The sequence below is a fragment of the Halichoerus grypus genome, chromosome 2 (assembly GCF_964656455.1).
Source record: "Halichoerus grypus chromosome 2, mHalGry1.hap1.1, whole genome shotgun sequence".
Taxonomy (NCBI): Eukaryota; Metazoa; Chordata; class Mammalia; order Carnivora; family Phocidae; genus Halichoerus; species Halichoerus grypus.
The window spans coordinates 52,746,686-52,752,995 of NC_135713.1; positions in this window are offsets into that span (position 1 = coordinate 52,746,686).

The window sequence follows — 6,310 nt, forward strand, 5'->3', positions numbered from 1 at the left end:
TATTTTTAAAAGTAAAATGTCATGACATTAAAAAAAGTAAAATGTCATGATGTCTACAACTTATTTTGAAATGTTTCAGAATTTAATTTAAATATATGTAGAGGGGTGCCTGGGTGGCTCAGTTAGTTAAGCTGCCAACTCTGGATTGAAGCTCAGGTCATGGTCTTTGGGTGGTGTGATCGAGCCCCAAGCCCCGTGTCAGGCTCCACGTGCTCAGCAGGAGTCTGCTTGAGGTTCTCTTCCTCTCCCTCTGCCCCTCTCCCTGCTAGTGTGCTCCTTCTTTCTAAAATAAATAAATAAATCTTTAAAAATATAAAATATATATAGAGAAAGCAATTATAGTAAAATACCAACAATTGTTGAATTGGGTAGAAAGTATAAGGATGTTCATTAAGCTCTTTAATCTTTCTGTAAGTTTGAAAATTTTTATAATAAAAAGTTTTTAAAATTCTGCTACATTAGCTAAAAAGTTACATATTTTAGTTCAGTCCTCTCCTCAAAGTTCTGACTCATGTATCCCTCCTTCCTCATCACCCTCAGCTGATGGCATTACCACATACTTAACTGAAAATTGAAGCAGTCAGACAGGACTTCCTCATCTTCCCTCTATGAAATTTACTAACCTGAATACACATGTCCTCATATTCTCTTGCTTTTACTCCTCGTAATAATTGTATTATTGTTTGAAAGACAGTGATTCCAGGGGGAGGGTTATCCTTCTCCACTCCACTGATGGCAGGCTGGGCCACGAGACTTGCAGTGTCCCTTCTTTCAGGAGAATTCTACATTTCTGTGTCTGTAAATGTGAATTGGACAACAGCCCTATTTCTAAACAAGGTCACGTTCTGAGGTGCTGGGGATTAGGACTTCAATGTGTCATTTTGGGGGTCACAGTTCAACCCATAATACCTCCTATTAGTTTAATGGATCATCCCCACTGTCATACAAATGTGCTCTAGTAGTAGACCTTCCAAAACTGAAAAGAAACAAGGCAAAACAAAACTCACAGTCCTCCTTGGATCTTACATAGCACCCTCCACCCTTCCACACCTTTACCTCTTCACAATAACAGTGTTTGGAAGAGTTTTCTACAATACTGAGTTCTACATCCTTATTTTCCAGTCCTTTCTCTCAGCCTTCAGTTTAACATCTGACCCCTCCCCTACTAACCTGCCAATTCCAGTGGCCACCTCAAAGAATTTGGCAGTGTCCCTTGGATAGTGGTGATGGTTGCACAACTCTGAATATACTGAAAACCATTGAATTCTACACTTTAAAAGGCTGAATTTTAAGGGTTTTTTTTCCCTGATTGATTTTCAAATCTCCTTATATAGCATGGCAATTAGCTCTGGATTTCTTATGCATCATATATATTTTCTCACAGTTTGTCTTTTGACTTGGTTAATTATCACTATTATTATTACTATTGTTGGTATGCAGATATTTACAAAATCTATATAGTCTAGGTTGTTATTTTCACTTTTGGTTTCTGAATTTCATGATATGCTCATTAAAGGCTATCTCACCCCAAGATTATTGTACACATTTTCGTCTAGTGCTTTTCCCCCACATCTTAACATTTTAAATCTGTCGACAACTTATTTTAGTATAAGTGAAGTAGGAATCCAGTTTATTATTTTTAATGATTCATTTTTAATTTATCTTTATTCCCTAATAAATTCCCATATGTATATTTGAGTCTATGAGTTAATTAGTATAAAAGTATCTCACAAACACATGCCTAGCACATCAACATGCTTAAAAATTTTGGGGGACAAGATGATGAATTAATATTAAATTTACTTTTAGTTTCTTGGACCTGTGAGTTTGATATACCAGAGGAACATACAGGTAAAGATGTCTTTTTTTTTTTTTTTTTTAGATTTTTTATTGATTTATTTGACAGAGAGAGACAGCGAGAGAGGGAACACAAGCAGGGGGAGTGGGAGAGGGAGAAGCAGGCTTCCCGCGGAGCAGGGAGCCCGATGCGGGGCTCGATCCCAGGACCCTGGGATCAGGACCTGAGCCGAAGGCAGACGCTTAGCGACTGAGCCACCCAGGCGCCCCGGTAAAGATGTCTTTTAGGCATCTGGAAACGGGAAGTCATAGCTTGAGAGAGAGTTTGGGACAGAGCCATTCATGTGAGGATAGGAGTCACAGAAATAGGAATCAAAGGCAATTTTAAAAATGGATAGGAGTGAGGAGGGGAGAGGAAGTTGTAAAAAAGAAAAAACAAAAACCTTTGTTCTTGCCCTTGGGGTATCATTATAACTTAGAGATATATTTCTTAAACTTGAAAAATGTGTGCTTACCCTATCAAGGAAAAAGATTTTGATTTCTTAGGTCCTAATGAGTTTTAAAAATTTAAATACTGTCCATTTAGTTCATCATTTATACTTTAACTGAACTCAAGGGGTTCACCTCTTGGGGTCCACTAAATTGAACAAAACCCAAGGAAGTGTTGAAAGCAAAGAACTTTTCATTACTTTTAGGAGACAGGGATAGCTCTCAAAGTACTCTCCATGCGGTTAGTAAAGGAAGCTTTTATTCAGTGTATTAGGGGGCAGGGAGTTTGTATGTATATTAAGGAATATATATATATTCTATTAGGCACTTTGGTTCAATTACACATGCCTAGCACATCAACATGCTACAGCATACATTGTTATGTTCAAAAATGGCAGAAAACCCCACCCATTGGAGGAGATCTTAGCATTATAATGAGCTAAAGGTAACTTCAGGACAGCTCAAGGGGCTTCTGTGTAAGCCCTCAGCTCCAAATTAGTCAGAATGGCTAATGCAAGGGGCTATCAGGAAAATACCTAGCCAGGTGTCTCCTTGGCAGGAAGTACTGGTCTGGCAAAACAAAAGACATTCCCTGCTTTGGGCCCTACTCCCCCTCCTCCCTTCTGCTAATAGCTTTCAGCCCTCTGATCTGAATAACTTCCCATTGCATCCTAGCAAACAGTACCTACCAATGCAATGGTTAACCCTACCTCAAACTTATATCTTGGGAATTATTGACTGAGTCTAAGGTTGTGACCCAAATGATCCAAAATATGACTGTGTTATTGTTTTATTTTTTTAAAGATTTTTATTTATTTACTTGACAGAGAGTGAGAGAACACAAGCAGGGGGAGCAGCAGGAGAGGGAGAAGCAGGCTCCCCGCTGAGCAGGGATCCAGGACCCAAGGATCATGACCTGAGCCGAAGGCAGACGCTTAATGACTGAGCCACCCAGGCACCCCTGTGTTATTATTTTAAAATTGAGTTATAAATTACATGTAGTAATATAGACAGTGAAATGAACAGATGTTAATTCTTTTTTTAAAAAATTCAATTGCAACTTATTTTTTTAATTTTTATTTTTTTTAATTTTTATTTATTTTTTTTAAAAGGATTTTTATTTATTTATTTGACAGAGAGAGAGAGAGAGCACAAACAGGGTGAGCAGGAGAGGAAGAAGCAGGCTTCCTGCTGAGCAGGGAGCCTGATGTGGGGCTCAATCCCAGGACCCTGGGATCAGGACCTGAGCCAAAGGCAGACGCTTAACCAACTGAGCCACCCAGGCACCCCTAAATTTTTATTATTTTTTTAAGTAACCTATACACCAAACGTGAGCTTGAACTCATGACCCTGAGATCAAGAGTTGCATGCTGTACCGACTGAGCCAGTCAGCCACCCCCAAATATTAAGTCTTACAGTTTGATAAGCATATATACCCTTGTTACCCATATCCTATGAAGATATAGAACTAAAAAAATAAATAAGATATAAAATATTTCCATTACCCCAGAGAGTTCATTTATGGCCTTCACAGTCAATCCTTCCCCCTCCCCCAAGCTAGTGTCTTTTAGCATAGTTTCGATTGTTTCAGAATTTCACATAAATGGAATCATACTCTTTTGTGTTTAGTTTCCTTAACTCAGCATAATGATTTTGAGTTTCATTCATATAGTTCATTTCTTTGTATAGCTAAGTAATATTCCAATACTATGAATATACCACAATCTATCAGTCTATCCATTCATCTATTAACGGATATTTGGTTTATTTCCAGTTTTAGGTTATTTTGAATTAAGCTGCGATGAATATTCTTGTGCAAGTCTTTACGTACATACGCGTTCATTTCCCCTGGGTAATCATACAGAAATGGAATTACTGATTTAGGGTTCAACTTTATAATAAATTGCCCAACAGTTTTCTACAGTGGTTGTGTCATTTTATACTCCCACTGGCAATGAATGAGCAATCTAGTTGCCAAAAATGCTTGTTAGCATATGATGTTATCAGTCTTTTTAATTTTAGCCATTCTGTTAGGTATGTAATGGTATTGTAACTGAACTAACACAAGTTCCCTCTTTGGTAAGTCACAGATAGGAACTACACCAGACGGAGTTGTTGCACAAAGTAAACTTATTTGCAGCAAATAAGGAGATCACAGGGAATAACTTCCAAAGCCGTGAGTCCCCAAACAAGGGTGAATGGGGTTCCTTTTATTTAGGGTTAGGATGAATATTTAGAAGGGAGCCTGATCATCGCATGTAGAGGCAGGCATAAGGTCACACATGCACCTAAAGGAAACATGCCTGTACATACATTATATATTAAGTAAATGAGGCTTGTGTTCCCCCCTCCTTGGGTGGAGATTTTATATAATATTATATAATAATAGAGTATTATAATGAGGGAAAGGTAACTGTCGGTCATTCCATAGGTCACTCCGTGGTCCATCTGTGCAGGTGTGAGACAGGGTTTGAGCTCAAACTGCTCTGGGTGGTACTCAGGGGAACTCTGCCCAGTCAATTGTTATTGCTTGAAGGGTAGTTTCAGTTTCCATCACCGGGTGGATGCTATGCTGCTCCTCAGGTCTTTTGGCTGAGTTAAGCTGGAAAGAAGAGCTTAAGGAAAAATGTGGGACAAAGGTCGGTGGGTATGAGTAGGTGAGCAGTAAAGGTCAAGTCTTGGGGTCTGGCTGATGACAGTGTTTCAATATGATTTTAATTGGCATTTCCCAGATGTTGAGCATCTTTTTATATAATTATTGGCCATTCTTTGTCTTTGTGAAGTTATCTGTTGATAATGTATCCACTTTTAAAATGATTTTTAAAAATTATTGAGTTGTAGTGTTGTCGATAACCGACCTCTATGCTTTGGAGCCAAAATATAACACAAAGACAGAGTTTGGAATAGAGGAACAATAGCTTTATTGCTTGGTCGGGCAAAGGAAGCTGCAGCAGGCTATGGCCTTCAAAACTGCAAGCCCCCCTAGAAAAAAGGGCTGGAGGCTTCATAGGGAAAAAGAGGATCTAGCCAGTTTTGACAAGAATTGCGTATGTGCTGCCAGCCTATGTAGTAGTTTTCAGGGTGGTACTGGGTTCCTGAAACAAAAGGCTAAGAACAGAAGAGGGGAGATTTGCAGAAGGGAGGAGGGAGGTTTGTGGAAGAGAGGAAAAATGATACTCAACTCAGTTTAAAATCAAGCTTCGGGAAAGCATTAGTGCAGCCATTTGATTTTTGCTCAACTTTATGCTCTAAGTTTTTTTATTTTAATTTTTTTAAAGATTTATTTATTTGAGAGAGAGAGCATGAGAGAGGGTGGCGGGGCAGAGGGAGAGGGAGAGAACCTCAAGCATATGCCCTACTGAGCACTGAGACCATGAGATCAGGCCCTGAGCAGAAACCAGGAGTGGGTCACTTAACCAACTGAGCCACCCAGGCACCCATTATGCACTTTTTAAAAAAGTTATTTATTTATTTAAATAATCTCTATACCCAACATAGGGCTGGAACTCACCACCCGGAAATCAAGTCACATGCTCCAGCAACTCAGCCAGCCAGGTGCCCCTCAACTTTATGATTTTAAGCAGATTCAGTAGGGGTTCTTTAAATATTCTGACTAGAAGTCCTTTTCAGATATATGTATAAAGATCCCCCCCCGTTTGTGATTTGCTTATTTATTTTTTTATTATTGTTTGTTGATAAATTTTTTATTTTGATAAAATGTATCAATTTTTTAAAATTGCATAGTTCTCCATGACTTATAGACCTTCTGCATGTCTCTAGAGTTTACTGTGCGCTGTGTGCTTGAACTGTCTAGAATACAAAGAGTTAAGTGCTTTTTTCTTAGCTCTATCTAAATGGCATGTTGTTGTTGTTCTTAAATTGTTACAAAGCCATAGTCCAGAAGAGTGGTTTAAAATGTAACTGAGTATATTCATTGTCCTTGAAATTGTTAAAAATAAGATTACTGGACTTCACTCCTACAGAATGATTTTGTTTCATAGGTTCTGTGGTACAGGCAAGTTTG